The 20,828-nt window shown below is 40.3% G+C and overlaps 1 long non-coding RNA gene across 2 annotated transcripts in view; it reads right to left on the bottom strand.

Moving 5' to 3' along the window:
- The window catches only part of LOC120543196, a 106,754-nt gene that overhangs the window by 39,826 nt on the left and 46,100 nt on the right, over positions 1-20,828 (bottom strand). Inside the window, exons 2-3 of one of the 2 annotated variants that reach the window (XR_005636307.1) lie at positions 18,459-18,594; positions 5,405-5,478 (exon numbers count right to left, since the gene is read on the bottom strand). This is a non-coding gene — a long non-coding RNA (uncharacterized LOC120543196). The remainder of the gene's footprint in view (positions 1-5,404; positions 5,479-18,458; positions 18,595-20,828) is intronic. The other variant, XR_005636306.1, reaches the window with a different exon arrangement.

The raw sequence follows: 20,828 nt of genomic DNA, 5'->3' as shown, positions 1-20,828 counted from the left end.
TGTGTTTTGTGTGTGGTGTGGGTACCATGGGGTGCTCCAGCACCCCAAACAACCAACACAAACAAGCATGGACAACATGTATAACCCCAAAGAGTCTTTTATTGGGGAAAATTCTTCTCAACAAGAATTTCCCACCACTACAGCCATAAGTATAAGCAATAAATACTATAAAGCACAATAAACACACTCTGTCTTTCTTCTCTTGGTCTTTCACTGCCTGCTCCACTCCTCTTTGCAAGCTTCGTCCACCTTCAATCTGACTCTGGCTCAATGATTCAAGGTAGGCAATTACTTTTATTTTAGCCACCCCGGATGTGCTTGCGATCTTCCACACACATGGTCATGTATGCACTTCTGGGTGAAGCAGAAACCCCATGACACAGGGACTCCCCAATCCAGCAGCTCCCCCTGGTGGCCCTCACAGGACTACAATACCTGCCATGTCCTGCGGGCGGTCATGGGGATCCATCTGAGCCTGGGCTTGCTGCCATTTAGCATTCTGGGGGAGACAAAACCCTGTGTAAGCTATCTCCCCTATCCTTCCATCTTAAAGGCATGTTGGCCAGCCGCCCCTTACAGTGAAATACCCTTGACATCACAGTGGAGGACTTCCCTCAGCCTAGATATTGTGAGATTGAGAACAACATCCTTCAATGGCTCACTTAAGGTTTATAGAGTGCTTAGTGAGTATTGTTTTTCTTTGATATTTTCCTGGTTCCTTGGATTTATTCACCACCATTCTTGGTTTTAATCATTGGATGACATATTGGGACTTGTTTGTTATGGATTGCCTTTTTCCCCTTGTTTCTCACATTTTCACCATTTTGTGCTTCTTTTTGTGACTTACAAATAAGTAACTTTATTTTCATAGAGGATCACTGGCCTTATTCTTTTTTGACTGTCTTTTAGTGCATGTTTGAAACTTTAAAGCCTGTTTCGTATTTTTAGGGCCAGGAAAGGCTGAAGCTTGTGAATAGAGTTTGGGTTCAGGTGCCCAAGGGTGAGGCCTATTTCTGGGTAGGCTAGTGAAGATCTTGGCCTGATTTATGAGTTTTTTTCGACGCCTTATATCTTTTTGCTGTTTTTAGTGTGTACTTAAATCACAACAACCACCATGACAACTTACATTTGAACAGGAAGGGTAAAATAAGGTTGTAAGATAAGACGCCTTGACACAAGACAAAGGTTTGGGGCAGCCAACCATGTACTTGACCTTGGCTGTCAAACAAGCAAAATATTCAGCACAATAATGTACAGAATGAAGTCTAAAACAGAACTGATCAACAGAGGAAGGGAGTGGGTTTTTATAGGGAGGTTGGCGGAAGTGATGTGGTCCTTGGGCTGGGAGAGGAAGTGATGTGGTCGTATAGGCTGGGACAGGAAGAGATGTCTTCAGAGCTGAGGCGGAAGTGACGTCTTCGTATTCAGGTGGAATTTACCGTGTCTGGTCTGCGGGGACAAAATAAGAGCGTTGAATACACCTAACCACCTTCTGGCTGGGCATAGATTTACTTTCTTTTGGTCCTTGTGGCTGGCTCCCATTCGCACATATGTGACACCATATACTGGAGCGGCATATGAGTAGGTCAGTCAAATTTTGTTTAAACTAGATAATTGTGGGTGGAGTTAGGACAAAATGGGCTTATTACTTCATATAAAAGTAACGAAGGTATAGTATTAATACAGATAAAGTTGACATTTCTAACTTACAGTTATAAGCCCAGAGAAAAGGAGTTTTAAACTAAATATTGCTTGGCTTAAGTATGAAAAATAAAAAAATGAATTGAGGTTGTATGTAGTTGCACATAATCATGATATTATACCAATAATGGAAACCTTGTCATGTCCAAGAGATGCGGATGATCTATATACTAAAACACTAATGTCTCTGTGTGTCCAGTCCTTCAGAGCAATCTGACTGGTCAGTTTTTCTGTGATCGCCCAGTCAAGTACAGTCAAGACAGGAAGCACCGTGCAGGGAAAGACATAGTAGGATCACTGAGAATTGTCTTCAGAGATAGCAAGTATTTGCAAGAATACTAATGATGTGTTCACAGAGGGTAATGGAGGCCCATCTACCATTGGTGGCAGTCAAAAACCTGACAGGAGGTGAGCAAGGCACCTCCAAATGACAGTCTAAGAAGCAGGCTTTACAGGAACGCAACTGACAGAGGACGCCGTGGCCAAGAGAGGCTGAGACACACGAGTATACTGAAGAAAGGTTTAGGAGGAAAGCTGAGGATCCATGTAAGGCAAGAGATATCAAATAGTATATATTTTTAAATGCATTCCGTTAGCTGTCTGACAGGTAACATAGCTAGTTGTAACCCAAATGGCTACACATAAGTCAGGGAAGACTGGAAAAATCAAAAGGTGGGAGAGTAAATATTATTATTATGAAGGAAATATTAAATGCATGTGTGCTTTAAATAGGTAATGAGTCACATCTTAGTGGGCACATTACACCACATGTGGAGTATTCTGTACCGTTCTGGTCACCACACTGTAGGAAAGACATAGCAGCACTGTGCAGAGGAGAGCAACTTTGGGCATCTCCGGACTTAAGGACATGTCCTACTGTGACAGATTCAAATAATTAAACCTGTTTAGAAGAGAGAAGGTTGCATGGGGACCTAATTCAGGTCTTCAGAATTCTCAGAGGCATTGATAACTTATATCCAGTGGAATTCTTTCAGCAAAACAGTGAATCACGTACTCAAGGACAAAAGCAAAAATCAAGGGGAAGAGCATTTAGGACTGAAGCTAGGAAGCTCTTTTTTACAGAAAGAATTGTGTGACTCTGGGACAAACTACCGAGACATGTAGTTGAAAACCTTTAAGAAGAATCTGAATGAGAAATTTGGACAACTTAGCTATTAGTTAAACAAACAAGTCTGATTGACTGAATGGTTTCTTCTCCTTTACCAAATATCTGGCGTTCTTATGTTCTAAAATTTAATAAATTATTTTTTTTTAACAAAGTAAACTTGTTGAACTCGCTGTTTTAATTCTTTTTTATAGCATACAGTGCAATGGCCATGGCAGCTGGTGGCCCATAGAGAAAAAGATTCCACCTGTCCCCATGGTTAATATGATCCTGGTATGCGTGGAGTAAACCCTTAAAAAACGTAAGTGACAAGGAGAACTTTACTATCTAATATTAATTCTAAACTCACTGGTGTCTAGTTAGGAGCCAGAAAATAAATAGTTTTACATTTTAGTGTTAGTTGTGGTCCTTACTGCCTTGTTTTGAATGAATAGTAAGTGACCAGTGAACAGTCAGATCATAAATAATTCAATAGTCAATTCTGCAAGAGACGAATGAATAAACTAGCTTTTCAAGATCCGTCAGCTTAAGAAACCATCTTAATTTCACAATATTTTTAAGCTAGTGAAAGCAAGATTTAGAGAAAATGTAGAAATGTGACAAATGAAGGGTAAATCCATGTCAAATATAATATGTACTGTAAATGATGGGTGGATTCAGCCAAACTACAATTTAAGCCTTGTGAGAGAGTAATTTGGAGGTAACAATAGCTAAGTATTTTGGTTTGCAGTGCACATTGAAATATATAATAATTTGTTTTAGAAATGTCATGAAGAGACTGCTGCGATGGTCAAGTAAACAAGCAGAATGTTCCAGGGGGATGGTTCAAGAAACTGGCTAATGTAATATTCTTTCATGCACCTAGTAAGACTTGCTAATTGGCACGTACATCAACAACAACATTTATTCATATAGCACATTTTCATACAAAAGATGTAGGTCAAAGTGCTTTACAGGATGAAGAAAGAGAAAAAAAGAAAAAATCAAAATATAAAAACAAAAGGTCTGATGGTCAGGGAAGACAGAAAAAACAAACAAAAAAAAAACAACCCCCAGACATCTTGAGAAATAAACAAAATCTGGGGTTAGTATGGATTTTGGAGCTACCAAGAATGATAATGATAATTAAATGCATATACAGAGTATCAGGATTAAACTAAAATGAAGCCATGAGAAAGCCATATAAAAAAATTAGTTTTTAGCAATTTTGTTAAAGTGCTCCACTGTATTAGCCTGGTAAATTTCTGTTGGTAAACTATTCCAGATTTTAGGTGCACAACAGCAGAAGGCTGCCTCACCACTTCTTTTAAGTTTAGCTCTTGGAATTCTAAATAGACACACATTTGAAGATCTAAGGTTATGATTTGGAGTGTAAGATGTAAGACATTCCGAAATATAAGGTAGAGCGAGATTATTTAAGGCTTTGTAAACCATAAGCAGTGTTTGAAAGTAAATTCTAAATGGCACGGGTAACCAATGTAGTGACATCAGAACAGGAGAGGTGTGCTCAGATTTTCTTTTCCTAGTTAAGATTCCAGCAGCTGCATTCTGCACTTGTTGCAATCGATTGATGTCTTTTTTGAGTGGTCCTGAAAGGAGTGCATTACAGTAATCTAACCGACTAAAAACAAAAATGTGAACTAATTTCTCAGCATGTTGCAAAGTTATAAGAGATTTAACGTTTGCTATATTTCTTAAGTGAAAAAATGATGTCCTAGTAATCTGATTAATATGTGATTTAAAATTAGGTCAGAGTCAATATATATATAATAACATATGCAGTTTTCATAACAAAATAAGAGCTGAATTCGAGAGATATTGAAGAACAAGGATATAATGGAGAAAGACTTTTATTCTAGTTGTTTGTGCTCTATGCTAAAGCACCTCATGTCTTTAAACCAGAGTATGATATGTAAGCATTAATACAGCACCGTTATGAAAATTAGTTTTTTTATAAAATGGACCTCTGCCCTTACTTTTTTGACCAATCTTTAACAAACTACTGTGATGAATGCTCCATCTTCAGCATTTGCTGAAGAGACAGAGATGCAGTGAAGAGGTTTTTAACGACTCAATGAACAGGTTTCCTCCTGCCTGGTTTCGAACTCAAAGAGGTTTTTTTCAAACTTGTCCTAGTAGAGGATAAGTTTCTTTCTTTAATCAATATGTTGATTTCTTACACAGCCTTTTCAGGCAGGACTTTTCAGTACAGCCTTGCTATTAACGCTATTGTGTTTACGAAAAGCACTCAGTTTTATTTGTATTTTATTTTAAAGGCAAACAACTTTCATTTATTTAGTTATGGTTGGAAGTCCCAAAGCATGAAAGTTCCAAAAATTCCCACTAGAGGAGGAAAAAAACTCCTGCTGGATACAAAAAGGGCCACTTAGAATCTTTATCAAATAAAAGATTTATTATCCCAAAAATGCTCAGCATGTACATTAAGATCCACAGAGAACACAATGCAAACAGCCAATAAGTCGCAATACACAATCTAAGCCAAGGTCAAGAAACAGAACAAAATGGTCGGAAATCTAAATAAAATCACAAAGCACGAAAGAACACAAGAAAACTCACCAAATCTCAGGCTTGTTGTAATTAACCTCCAGGAATTGTGGCAGTTCTTGGAGATGATTAGCAGGTGGCCTCACCTATTGGGGGACCACACCCAAAACAAATGGGGAATACAGATACATAAGACATAAAAAATACTACAAATCAACAGCAAAAGAAATAGTAGCACATACAAATAAATCAAAAATGTACAAGAGAGACCCAAAAGAAGCATCTGAACCCCAGTCAGAGAAGGAACCCTGGCTGAGATTTAACACATTGATTGTTTTACCACACCACAGGCAAACTAAATTAGCTACTTCATAAGGAAATTGAAGAAATATAATACTGTTTATTTCAAAAATGTCAATTAAAATGATAATGTTTACAAATAACAAGCAACATTTAATCAAAAAAATCAAGAAAAAGAAGTGGTGTCAGGAATGAATGCTGAAGGACACCAAGTCTAACTGGAGAGAGAAATGAATGTGCACTATTTTAGACTTCACCTGTTGAAAAGCTATTTGAAAATGAACAAATAAACCACAAATGAACAGTGTCTGCTAGTCTAACTAAAGTATCAGTTGCAGAATGGTGCTGTCAGTAATATCCAAATCTAAACACATGATGAATGTGGTATGAACTATTATTTCATTTTTTATAAATTGTCCCTAGTGTGTGCTTGGTGTATGTGTGTGTGCGTGCCCTGATATAGCGGGTTGGATAATGGATGGATGGATGTTCTTCCTTGAATATTTTGTGACCAACTGTACGTCATTTCTAGTCTCTCTTGATCCAAGGGATTCAATAATGATACTTATTTTTTGATCTAGGTTTACTTAAAAAGTTTACACATTTAGTACCGTGAAAACTTTTTTGTTTTCCACATGGGCCCCATCTTTTTCTGGCATTAATGTTGTTGGTTGCCATAGTGATGTTTTCCCAGAATTATTGGGGATGACTCAGCTTGTAACAATGAGACAGTATAAAAGTCTGCACAAACATTTCAACAGTATCCAAGATTAGATAAAAACTGTTTATTAGTAATTTTGTCTAAACAGGCAAATATATCACTAATCACTATAATAATAAATACAATTCTCTCCTCCACACCTCCCAGCAAGCTTTGTGCAGCTCCACCCGACTCAGGCTCTCATGTTGGGTCTCCAAGAGTCCTTTACATAACCCTTGACCCGGAAGTGCTTCTGCGCTTCCATCCACATGACTTGCTAGCACTTCCGGGTCAGATGGAAAACTGGCTTTTCTTCAGCCCAGAAGTACTTCAGAGCTTCCGTCCTCATGACTTGTGAGTACTTCTGGTCTATGGATGAGGCATGGCTCCTTTGGTCCTTTCAAAGCTCCTCCTGGCGGTACTCAAGTTACCCAACTGGGCTGAGAAATCGCACTCCAATTCCCAGGATGCCCTGCAGGAATCTGGAGCACCATTACATTCCAGGGGAGCTGCCATCTAGCGTTTTTGGGGGAGGCAGTGTCCAAAAGTAGCTGCCGGCTGTCTATCACAATAGACAGATAAACCTTTATTTGACCCCAGGGAGAATATGGAATTACATAAATAGAAAGATAAATAAATAAATATATACACACACTATGGTCTAAAAACACACCCGGATGACTAAAAAGCAAGACAATTTAAAAGAAAGACAGACTTGGCTGTCACAGTCCCAGTGAGTCTCATTATGCAGACGTACTGCTGTTGGTGCAAAGGAGCTTCAATCGCATTTCTTGACATACTTTTGCTGAATGATTTATTGGCTGAAAGTCCTCAGTGTTAGTGAGTCAGAGAGAGGATGTATAACATTGTTCATAATGGTACTCAGTTATCTGAGTTGTTTTGATTCTCCTCTTTGCTACTACCGCCAGGGACTTTAAGGAGCGTGTGCTTGTGGGGTATAGTGAGTCCACTAGTGACCAGTTTTTAAATAAGTAATTGAATAGCCAGCTCAATCTCCATGGATGTGCGGTCTCGTGCAGCTGCAGGAGGTGGTGAGTTAATTGATACAAGACGCACCTGCACATGAGGGTGTGATCCGTCTCGGTTGCTTCATCTGCCTTCTGTAGTGTGTGATTGAGGCAGTGCACCCACAAAGATATATAAGGGGGAGCCAACATGAGAAATATGGGAGACAAAAAAACAAAAATAACAATAACAACCAGAACCACTACCATCACCACCAACAAAGAGGCAGAAAAGAAAAGAAAAGAAAAGCAGAACCTTGAGAACAGCACTTTTGGGAAGAAGCAGGTATGAGCCAGCCAGTGTGGTGAAGGGCAGCGCAGGTTTGAGCCCTGTGAAGGAGTGAAGAGTCAGCACTCTAGGAGGGGGTCATTCCCACTAAATGAGGAGTGGGTGTCATCGAGATGGAATCCTACCCTAAGGATCCAAGGTATGCCAGGGGAGCAAGAAGGAAGACGGGAGGACAACCGATCTCAAGCAGTCTGACTGATGCCACTCAAAGGAGTTAAGTTTGGGGTCGGAAGGTGTGGACTACAGCTGCTCGTGTCTCCACCTGCTGAGTGAGCAATGGGTGAGCTGGGGAGACTAAGAAGTAGTTGCGCTGCGCTCATCCTACAGAGCTTGAAAATCCCAATGACTGTTGGTTTACTCTCATTTTTAATTTTGGTTTTTAATCCCATGGATTGTCACCTGTTTTTTAAAGATTATTTCTTTTTTGAAGACAGCACTGCACTCTTTGGACACTGCTTGTTTTAATTGTTTTAATAAAAGCACCAAGGCACATTTACTCCTTTCCCTTTCTATGTTTGTGTGTTATGCTGGCAGAGGATTCAAGAGGCTCCCCAAAAGGACCTGGTGGCGTTGGCCTAACCCGCACTGTCCCAGCTCTCTGTGGTGTATAGAGCATGTACACTTTTACTTTCATAAATGGTGCCCAGTGGGTAATAGTGCCCACTCGGTATCACCAGAGCTCAGCGAGCTTGTCCCTCTTTGTGTCCATAGCGTGGTGTCCTTCAGTAGCACAAACACCACCCTTCACATGAAGGCATTCTTGCTGGCCGCCTGTGTCACCTAATGGATTGACTGGCTTTGCCTAAAGACACAGATTAAACATTTAAACAAAAGTGGAGATTCATTATCTCTTTTTCACTCCAAAGAGAGATTTTGTGTCCCCACCTCTAACAGGATGGTTTGCTTTTGAGCTACATTTTTGTTTGTATGAAGATGTGCTATATAAATTAATGTTGTTGTTGTTGTTGTTGATGGCAAAATGATTAGTTAGAAGTAAGGCAATCCCACTATCTACTATAGTTTTAGGATATGAACAGAATTCCTTATCCTGACAAAAGATGAATGTTTTTCTCTTTTTCCTTCACTGTTTGTATCCTCTCAGTCTTTTTAATTTAATTAGTTACATCTACCCTCTCTGATGCCACTGATCTGCTTCTAGGCCTACAGCCTGTTTTTGGTCTATCTATCTTCATGTCTTTTCCAGTCCTGTAGAGCTAATGCTGCTCCTTTCATGACATTTGAATTAGTCCAGCGTCATTCCTATAACCACTGTGAGTTCTGACCTTACTAAATAAACCAACTTTGCACCCTTTTATTCTCCCCCACATTATTTATCCAATGTCAAGTCTACCTTTCTTATCTAAAAACTCTTCAATTCATAGTTTCTTTTCAACTTATTCAATATCTAACTATTTCCTTTCAATCTAAATATTTCTGCATGGATGTCAACCTGATTATTAAACTGAAGTGTTAATACTGGTTGTTCCACTTGACTACTCATAGTTCGGCTTGACCTCACACCTGCTTTTGCTGCTGCTGATCTCTTTTGAAATGTCTGAAAAATTGTGTTAGATGAAGGTCCAGTACTGCTGGATGTCTTCCTCTGTCTCTGGCTGTCCTCACAAGCAATTCCATTTCTTACAGCCTATTTCACTTATGAATTTAGATATTGTTTAACTTTTCATAGGTTATTTTGGATGTGTTTTCATACATTTAGTACCCTCCTGGGGTTTTCCATTGTGCTGAATCAGAAACTTTAATCAGTTTATTAGTTAAGATACATTTTGTGATTGTTATTTTATTTTAAAATCTTACTGCAAGGCCTTGTTTATTGTTACTAGGCTACTTGCTACCTTGTGATGACCAGAAGTCATGATAGGTGAAATAAAGGCTGCCAATGTAGATTTCTTTTTTGTCCAAGATTCTGGATAAACAACAACATGTGTTTTGCTTTCTTGGCAACATTTCTTTTTGAGGTCAAATTTTCCTTTAAGATTTCTGGTTTGCATTTTGGCTTAGGAATCACAGTTTGGTAACAAACCCACATGTGTTCTTCATACTTTGATTTTTGAAATTCACCTTCTCCCTGTCTATTCTTTCTTTCAAATCTGCTGTTTCCGGTCTGTAGCAGAACACTGTCCAGTGGGGTCTTCCAAGCTTCCAGACTCGATCAACTTCTTTTCTGCATCTACATGCTGTCAGTGAGGCAATTAGTTTGCTGTCACAACCTCAGATTGCCTGGGCACTCTATCTGTAGAGTTTGTGCATTCTTCTCATGTCTACACGAGTCTTTTTATTTTTGGTACTTTCCCACATCCCAAAACAGGCAGGTTAGTTTAATGTTAGATTCCAAACTTGCCCAATTTGATAGTGTGTGGGTGTTCTGTGATGGTTTGTACAGTGCATATAAAAGGTATACACCTCATTGGAAGTTTTCTCATTTCATTTTTATACTTTGAATTACTGTGGATTTAGTTTGGCTTTATAGGCACCGATAAACATAAAAAAGTCTCTGAAAAGTGGTGCAACAAGACCAACCTCAAGCATAAAGCCAAAGCTACACAAGAATGTCCTGAAGTCCAGATCAAAGTCCAATTAATAATTAGTACCAGGACTTGAAAAAGGCTATTAACTCACAGTCTCCATACAAGCTGAGCTTGAGAAGCTTTCTGAAGAAGAATAGAGAAAAATGGCCGTGTCCAGATGTGCAATGCCGATAGACACCTGTGTACAAGGCTGTCAAAGCTGTCAAAGGTGCAGCTACTAAATGCTCACTTGAAGGGGGTGAATACTTAGTTGATCAATTGCTTTGTGTTTTATATTTGTTAATAATTTAGAACATTTAGTAGGGATCTGTTTTCACATCTACATTAAAGACGCTTTTTATGTTATCAGTGATGTAAAAGCCACATATAACCCACTGTGATTCAATGTTGTATAGCAATAACATGTGAAGCCTTCAAAGGGTGTGAATACTTCTTATAGGCAGTGCATGTGGATGTTGGTGTGAATGTAGCTTATGCTGACCTGACATCCCATCCAGGGCCAGCTCCGGTTTTAAACTTCATGCTGCAGATCGGATCTGATCTCCTGCAACCATGCAGCGAAGAAAGGGGTTTGAGAAAATGGACGCATAGATGATAAAATAATATCCAACACTGGTATAATATTAATAAAAAAAACACATGCACATCCATTCCCTTGAACAGTGAAAACATATGACCTCATATTTGCTACACTTGTCCGATTTGGAAGGCCATTCTAGACGTCTGCTCAGCTAATTGCACTCTCCTCCATTTTCATAGCAGATGGTCTTACTCAACAGCACCAGGACAATCCTGTTTTTTCTGTTTTTTTCCTCTCCCTGTCACTAAGTAGTTCTTTACTCAAACATTCAGACTGCTGTTATCTTCTGATTTGCAAACTAGAATTTTGACATTCTTTGAAGACCTGTAGAAATTGGGGTGGATCATTTTGCATTCTTTAAATGCAATGACTGACACCCTTTAAAAAATATGTGCGAAAAGGAGCACTTTTTTATTTTTTTGTAGACTTTTTTTTTTTTGTAGCGTTTGCCAACCACAAAGGCAGCTCCTTTGGCTCAATATACTTTATATTCACCATTTTAGTGTGGGAGATTAATAACTGACCTTGCGTTTCAGCAGTTTCCCTTAAGGCAAATAGAAAGGTGCTGAAGATATCAGGTATGCTAATTTTTTCCAGCAAACCTCATAGATTTGCTCTAATTGGTGCCGGGTAGGATAATGCACTATTGTCTGCTGTCCTGAGAATGTCAGCCATGCTATTTTGGTGACAGAAGGGGGTGGCTGAGGCCCATGTTAGGTTGCTAAGTTCAGAAGGGTGTATTTGTTTGTGAAATGATTTGCTGACATTGTTCAAATGTTTGTCTTTGCCCACAAAGAGAGAGAGACAGAGAAGCTCACATTCCTTTGATCCTTTTGGCGCTCTGCTTGTGTGTAAATGATGAATGATCTATGTTACATGTTGAAATTTTCTAGGAAGCCCTGCCCACAAAAAATATTCCTGCCTGAGAATTCACAGCATTTACTCACACTTTGAATAATTAGCATGAAATGCAGTGCAAATGCTTTGCCTTTGTACGTTCAATGGGAGCAGTGTATAGGAACGAAAGGTATGAATGGGCTAGAAGATTTCTACTTGGTAAGCCTATGCTAGAAAACAGACCCCAGTATGCCTCTCACATCCAATGCGATGGTATGAAAAGATCATAGTTGTGCTTGGATTTAAATGAGGTGTCTCTAAATAGAAGGCAGTCAATAGGGCAAGGGCACCATTGGGATGGCACGTAGTAGGGACTGTAAGAACAGAGAGGATGAGATCAAGCTGGGGTGAAAAGGCAGGGTCCACTAGGGCGCAGTATGCTATACACATGTAGTGACTTCACGAGACAGGTAACTAGTAAGCAACTAGCAGAACTCCAGAGAGTGATAGAGTCGAGAAGAAGAGAGATGGAGAAAATGTCAGCAGTCAGGACATTTGAGGATATGTGATTCAGCCAGTAACCAGGAGAGCTGGCAGGTAGTTCAAACACCTCCTTACGGACTGGTGTCAGCGCATTGTTCCAGCTGAAGAGAGGTGGGAACATGTTAAAAGGTGAGCACTGGCAGGAACCCAGATCTGTTAGGCTGCAGCACATAGTCCCAAGGCTGGAAGGTGTAGGCTCACATTACCTTTTTTGAAAGCAGGCCTTAAGGACCCTAGTCTCCTAGAGCCATACAGTTGTGCTTGAAAGTTTGTGAACCCTTTAGAATTTTCTATATTTCTGCATAAATATGACCTAAAACATCATCAGGTTTTCACTCAAGTCCTAAAAGTAGATAAAGAGAAACCAGTTTAACAAATGAGACAAAAATATTATACTTGGTCATTTATTTATTAGGAAAATGATTGAATATTACATATTTCTGAGTGGCAAAAGTAGGTGAACCTTTGCTTTCAGTAACTGGTGTGACCCCCCTTTGCAGCAATAACTGCAACTGAACATTTCCGGTAACTTTTGATCATTCCTGCACACCAGCTTGGAAGAATTTTGGCCCATTCCTCAGTACAGAACAGCATCAACTCTGGGATGTTGGTGGGTTTCTTCACATTAACTGCTCGCTTCAGGTCCTTCCACAACATTTCGTTTGGATTAAGATCAGGACTTTGACTTGACCATTCCAAAACATTAACTTTATTCTTCTTTAACCATTCTTTGGTAGAACGACTTGTGTGCTTAGGGTCATTGTCTTGCTGCATGACCCACCTTCTCTTGAGATGCAGTTCATGGACAGATGTCCTGACATTTTCCTTCAGAATTCTCTGATATAATTCAGAATTCATTGTTCCATCAATGAAGGCAAGCCCAGATGCAGCAAAACAGCCCCAGACCATGATACTACCACCACCATGTTTCACAGATGGGATTCTTATGCTGGAATGCAGTGTTTTCCTTTCTCCAAACATAAAAAAAAGTTCTATTTTGGTCTCATCTGTCCACAAAACATTCTTCCAATAGCCTTCTGGTTTGTCCATGTGATCTTTAGCAAACTGCAGATGAGCAGCAATGTTTTTTTTGGAGAGCAGTGGCTTTCTCCTTTCAACCCAGCCATGCACACCATTGTTGTTCAGTGTTCTCCTGATGGTGGACTCATGAACATGAACATTAGCCAATGTAAGAGAGGCCTTCAGTTGCTTAGAAGTTACCCTGGGGTTCTTTGTGACCTCGCCGACTATTACACGGCTTGCTCTTGGAGTGATCTTTGTTGGTCGACAACTTCTGGGGAGGGTAACAATGGTCTTGAATTTCCTCCATTTGTACACAATCTGTCTGACTGTGGATTGGTGGAGTCCAAACTCTTTAGAGATGGTTTTGTAACCTTTTCCAGTCTGATGAGCATCAACAACTCTTTTTCTGAGGTCCTCAGAAGTCTCCTTTGTTCGTGCCATGATACACTTCCACAAACATGTGTTGTGAAGAGCAGACTTTGATAGATCCTGTTCTTTAAATAACACAGGGTGCCCACTCACACCTGATTGTCATCCCATTGATTGAAAACACCTGACTCGAATTTCACCTTCAAACTAACTGCTAATCCTAGAGGTTCACATATCTTTTGCCACTCACAAATATGTAATATTCGATCATTTTCCTTAATAAATAAATGACCAAGTATAATATTTTTGTCTCATTTGTTTAACTGGTTTCTCTTGATCTACTTTTAGGACTTAAGTGAAAATCTGATGATATTTTAAGTCATATTTTATGCAGAAATATAGAAAATTCTAAAGTGTTCACAAAATTTCAAGCACAACTGCATGCATAAAACATGCATCTGGAGACAACTATGAGTAAATGTGGCTTGAACATGGGTGGGAACAATTAGATGGTTTAGTCAGTTTGACATTTCTAAATCAGTTCAATGCCTCATGAAGGCAGAGCTCAGCTTGGTGATTAAAAGAGAAAAGTGTCACGGTGTGGTTGTTAACTTGGTGCTGAGAGACAACAAGCCGGTGGTAATGATGAATAAACCTTCTATGGCTGATAAATCTACTAAAAGATAGATAGATAGATAGATAGATAGATAGATAGATAGATAGATAGATAGATAGATAGATAGATAGATAGATAGATAGATAGATAGATAGATACTTTATTAATCCCAAGGGGAAATTCACATAATCCAGCAGCAGTATACTGATACAAAGAAACAATATTAAATTAAATAGTAATAAAAATGAAAAGAAATAAAATAAAATTAATGTTCGTGATTTACTCCGGGTGGAATTGAAGAGTCGCATAGTGTGGGGGAGGAACAATCTCCTCAGTCTGTCAGTGGAGCAGGACAGTGACAAAAGTCTGTCACTGAAGCTACTCCTCTGTCTGGAGATGACACTGTTAAGTGGATGCAGTGGATTATTCATGATTGACAGGAGTTTGCTTAGTGCCCGTCGCTCTGCCACAGATGTTAAACTGTCCAACTTTAATCCTACAATGGAGCCTGCCTTCTTAACAAGTTTGTCCAGGCGTGAGGCGTCTTTCATCTTTATGCTGCCACCCCAGCACACCACCGCGTAGAAGAGGGCACTCGCCACAACCGTCTGGTAGAACATCTGCAGCATCTTACTGCAGATGTTGAAGGATGCCAACCTTCTCAGAAAGTATAGTCTGCTCTGAGCTTTCTTACATAGAGCATCAGTATTGGCAGTCCAGTCCAATTTGTCATCCAGCTGCACTCCCAGATATTTATAGGTATGCACCCTCTGCACACAGTCACCTCTGATGATCACAGGGTCCATGAGGGGCCTGGGCCTCCTAAAATCCACCATCAGCTCCTTGGTCTTGCTGGTGTTAAGGTGTAAGTGGTTTGAGTCGCACCATTTAACAAAGTCTTTGATTAACTTTCTGTACTCCTCCTCCTGCCCACTCCTGATGCAGCCCACAATAGCAGTGTCATCAGCGAACTTTTGCACGTGGCAGGACTCCGAGTCATATTGGAAGTAAAACAACTCCTTAAAGATATAAATGTGTGTCACACTTTTCATGTGTTTAAAGTAAACATATATCAGGATAAATCAAAGAGTAAAGGTGATTTGTAAATTGTGCAATAATCTCAAAGGAGAGAAGCTAATACAATACAACACACTTGTGAAGGCTTATAAGTACGTCGAGCACACACACACACACAGCACAGCACTCTGCTCTTAGTCTAGTTGAAGCCAAGGTCAAATGAACACGGATGCTTCATTTCAGGATTGCACAATTGCTGAAAAACGCATTGTAGTGGGATTTCTTTGGGCAGAGGGAGTGAAACCTGTTGAAATTAACCCAATGATGTTGGCTTGTGCAGATCAGTAAGCTCTTAGGATGCACATCATGTGCAAAGTTAACGGTACCCCAAGTCATCATACACTATGACATTTGCAAATCCATATCAGATATCCCAATGTGTAGCAACAGTGGCCAACGTAATCTGACACCCTGCGTATTTTGTGTGTGTTACCTATAATTTTGTGGGCACCACTTGTTATTCATTTTCTGCCACATTTTAATTTTATTTTTTATTTTATTGTATTTGGCTCCTATCACCCCCCTCTATTTTATGCGTGTCACTTGTTTAAATTTTGTATGTGTCACCTTATATTGTGTGCATCACTTGTTTTAATTTGTTCCTGTTTGCCCTTTGGGGTCACTGTAAATATAAGTTAGACAGAAATTCACCAAACAAGAGAGACTTCAAATGCTTCTTAAATTCATTGAAGGAGTCAGAATTTCGAATAGAGGTGGGCAGCTCATTTCACCAGCTAGGAGCTATACATAAAATCAATCTGGACTGAGATTGTAGAAGTGGCCTCACAAGCTACCATTCATCACTAGACATGAAAGGTCAAGATGGAGCATAGGACCTCACCAGTGTATCCTCATGCATACTATATGTGCTGACCCATTTTAGTCAATACATAAATACACAATGCAGTACAGAAATACTAAATACTAATTAAAAATAACAATATTGTCAAGAATTACATATAAAGTAAAATATCACATGAAAAATCTTCTTCTTCTTCTTTTGGCTGCTCCCGTTAGGGGTTGCCACAGCGGATCATCTTCTTCCATAACTTTCTGTCCTCTGCATCTTGTTCTGTTACACCCATCACCTGCATGTCCTCTCTCACCACATCCATAAACCTTCGCTTAGGCCTTCCTCTTTTCCTCTTCCCTGTCAGCTCTATCCTTAGCATCCTTATCCCAATATACCCAGCTTCTCTCCTCTGCACATGTCCAAACCAACACAATCTCGCCTCTCTGACTTTGTCTCCCAGCCGTCCAACTTGAGCTGACCCTCTAATGTACTCATTTCTAATCCTATTCATCCTCGTCACACCCAATGCAAATCTTAACATCTTTAACTCTGCCACCTCCAGCTCTGTCTCCTGCTTTCTGCTCAGTGCCACCGTCTCCAACCCTTATAACATAGCTGGTTTCACTACCGTCCTGTAGACCTTCCCTTTCAGTCTTGCTGATGACTGTCTGTCACATATTACTCCTGACACTCTTCTCCACCCTTTCCACCCTGCCTGCACTCTTTTCGCCTCTCTTCCACAATCCCCATTACTCTGTACTGTTGATCCCAATTATTTAAACTCATCACCTTCACCAACTCTACTCCCTGCATCCTCACCATTCCACTGGCCTCCCTTTCATTTACACACATGTATTCTGTCTTGTTCATACTGACCTTCATTCTTCTTTCTGTAGAGCATATCTCCACCTCTCCAGGGTCTCCTCGACCTGCTCCCTTCTATCCCTACAGATCACAATGTCATCAGCAAACATCATAGTCCACGGGGACTCCTGTCTAGTCTCGTCTGTCAACCTGTCCATCACCATTGCAAATCAGAAAGGGCTCAGAGCCGGTCCCTGATGTAATCCCACCTCCATGTTGAATGCATCCATCGCTCCTACCGCAGACCTCACCACTGTCACACTTCCCTCGTACATATCCTGTACAACTCTTACATACTTCTCTGCCACTCCTGACTTCCTCATACAATACCATAGCTCCTCTCGAGGCACCCTGTCATATGCTTTCTCCAGGTCCACAAAGACACAATGCAACTCCTTCTGGCCTTCTCTAAACTTCTCCATCAACATGCTCAGAGCAAACATTGCATCTGTGGTGCTCTTTCTTGGCATGAAACCATATTGCTGCTCACTAATCATCACCTCACTTCTTAACTTAGCTTCCACTACTCTTTCCCATAATTTCATGCTGTGGCTCATCAATTTTATTCACCTGTAGTTACTGCAGTCCTGCACATCCCCCTTATTCTTAAATATCGGCACCAGTACACTTCTTGTAAAACAGCAATAAAATAGAAAATACACATAAGCAAGGTTCCCTGCTCATAACATAACACCAGGCACGAGAAAGACAGAGAGAGAAACCTTCTGTACGATGGGTCCTGTACATGTTGAAACACGGAAGCCACTAGGGGGTGGTATGTCCTGAATGCCTCATACCCTAGAAGGTCAGTAAGCTGGGACACCTGAGTATGACAGAGAAACAGAGAAAAAAGAAGACTGGAGAGATGTAATCCTCTCCTGGAATATTAGGGGACAGGGTGTCCATATGTAGGCAGCAATGCCTTCCGCTCTATAGAGAGAGAAATTGAGAATGAGAGATAGTAAGGCCAAGGAGGAATTTCCAGAATAAGGGGGTATGTTTGGAACCATACTATCCCCAAAATAGCCTAGGGGACAACATCACCCTTAAAGTCTAGCAGAGGTGGACTAGGAGCTGGTAAAAGGAGTTCTGGCTTGGAGCAAAATGATCCCAGGTTTGATTCTGAAGGCTGTCTAGAAAGTGACCCCAGGAGGAAGGCCATCTGAATGCAGAGGTGTTGAGGAGAGTGGGACAGATTCTCAGGGTGAGGAAGGTGGAGATTAGAGGGAGAGACTAGATGTGAGATGGATAGTGCTTTTATGTGGTACTGCTTTGGGCAAACAGGCCTGCCTAAGAGACAAGAGTTCAGTAACAGTTTAGGCAGGCCAAGAACTGCTGTTAGTTGTGTTGAACCTGTGTGTTCTCTCTGTTTATTCTTTCCAGTTCTTATTTTGTTTAATAAAGGAGTCATTGTAATTATAACTTTGTCACCAGTGTATTGATCTGGGTGCAAAGGGCTGGCACAAGGGTCCCCTTCTATCACAAAGTAAACTGAATTGTAATAATTAATCCAATATGACAGTGCATGCTGTGCTAGGAGGTGCACCCTGACCATGATCCTTACCCAGTAGTGTCTGTAGTTGGTGTGTTGCTTTTCATTTCGTTCTGGGTGTGTTAAACACATTGCAGTCCTCTTTGCAAGACACAGTCGGCATTGTTTTCTTGTGCCTGTTTGTGAGACATCTTCACCTTCTGAAGACCTAATTAAACAAATAAAATGACTCGATGGTAATGAGCAGGACAAAACTGGTTTGAAAAAGAAGACTTCAAAACAAACAGGTCAAGGTAAAAAAAAAACCTGTTCTTTGAATTGAATTTCTAATTTACACAGTGACTCACATTCATGATGTTTCATGGAAAAGAACATGATGTAGGGCCCTCTACAATTTGTACTTGACAACCAAAGATTCAAAATGTCATAATATTTTTTAACCCAGTTATTTCAGACCAGGGTTGTGGGGGTGTATTGGGGTGCTGCAAGCTAACCCAGTTAGCTAGCCCAGGGCTGCAGTCCATCACAAAACAAACAAAACACACACACACACATCCATACACCAAACACACATTAGGGCCAATTGACTTTCATCAATTCACTTAACCTATATGTCTTTAGGAAACTGGAGCACATTGAGGAAACCAACGCAGACATAGGGAAATAACGTAAACTCCACCGCAGGGAGAACCCAGAACACGAACCCTGGTACCCTTACTGCAAGGCAGCATTGCTACCACTGCACCACTTTGCCATTCAGATTCATAATGGCAAAGAAAAAAGGAACCAAACAAGCAATAATTGATTCCTCCACTTATTTTCTTATCTACTTATCCATTTCACAGTTCTGGAAAGCTGCTGCCCATCTCAGTAGTGCTGGGCACAAGGTATGTACTAAACCCAGGGGCAGTGCCAGTCTGTCTTCTGCACCTGCTCCATTACACACCCATGCTTACTCACATTAAACCAGCTTAACCAAACATGCAAGTGTTTTTGATGTGGGAGGAAAATCAGTAAGTAGCATGGTGACATCGCTCTGTATGTGCACCATAAGTCAGCTGAGTGGGTCACAAGTCAAGTACAAGACAGGCTGTAAACTCACAAATGTAAGGGCAAAGACATTAATGATGAGGTCGTAAAATTGTAATGAAACACCACAGGATTAAGTATTAGAGACAGACTGAAATGAAATTTTGCAAGCCCTCTGGATAGACCAAATTTCAGGTAATTGTCTGTCTACGTGAGGTCTTTATGTTCATGCTAGGTTTTTCAGGGATTCCTCTGCAAACTCCAGTTTCCTTTAACACAGCAAAGGCATACAGATGTTAAGGTGAGTGGAAAATCTAAGGTAGCTGAGCATGTGAGCATTTCATTTCATGGTATCAGTGCAGGTTTGGGTAACCCTGTGACATCATAAAAAGCAAAGTAGGTTAAACAATGGAACAAGAAATATAAATAATGACCGTGATAGTAATTATTATAGACAGACTTTCGCTCCCTATCAACATCCCTAGTATGAATTGGATAAAAAAAAAGTAAAAAAATCTAGAATGAATACAGCTATTATTTACTATCTTGCATTCAGTGTCAGATTCCCATAAATTTAAGATGCACCCCCGATCAAAAACTGTAGTGGAACAGTGTCTACAAAACGTTTTCATCCCCTTGGGAGTTTTCATATTTTATTATTATACAAAATTGGATCACAATGAATATCATTTTTTTAACTAATCAACAGAAACAGATCAGTGCAGAATGGTCTAAATTAATTACAAATGTAAAACACAAAATAATTAATAACTGTAGTAAAATTATGCAGCAGACTGAAAAAGGGTTAGGGATGGCAACCCTGTATATTGAAAAAAATCAGCAAAATAAAAGAAATACGTCTTTACAGATGCAGAGTTCTCAACTGAACTGACTAACAAGTTGTATACTCGTCTTAAATAAGGTGGAACAAAGGAAGAGGTGGAGTCGGGGCAGCCAGAACCGGAACTGATGTGGTGGTAAGATGGATTCTGTGTACTGGAAATTACGTTATCCTGGGTTGCCGGAAGTGACATCAACAGTGGGTGGACCGGATGATGATTTCATTTGGCGCTTTTCCACTGCATAGTACGGCACAACACGGTTCAGTTCAGTTCACTTTTGGGGGGTTTTCCACTGGGAACAGTACCTGGTACCTGGTCCTTTTTTTAGTACCACCTCAGCTGAGGTTCCAAGCGCCGAACCGTTACCAAAGCGTGGCGTGTAAACTCTGCTGGTCACTGATTGGCCGGAGAAAATCGTCATTACTGCGTCACTGAACTTGCGACACGAGACACAACAGACCCGCTAGATTTTTAGCACGGCCAGCGAAGGTTCGGACGCACCATTTTGTTTTAGCCGAGGAGCGGATCCAGCGAGAGCTGGATGGGGCGACGCGGAATGAAAAAGTTTTTC

Source organism: Polypterus senegalus, chromosome 13, assembly GCF_016835505.1.
Source record: "Polypterus senegalus isolate Bchr_013 chromosome 13, ASM1683550v1, whole genome shotgun sequence".
Lineage (NCBI taxonomy): Eukaryota > Metazoa > Chordata > Cladistia > Polypteriformes > Polypteridae > Polypterus > Polypterus senegalus.
This window is presented reverse-complemented; position numbering and strand designations above follow the sequence as displayed.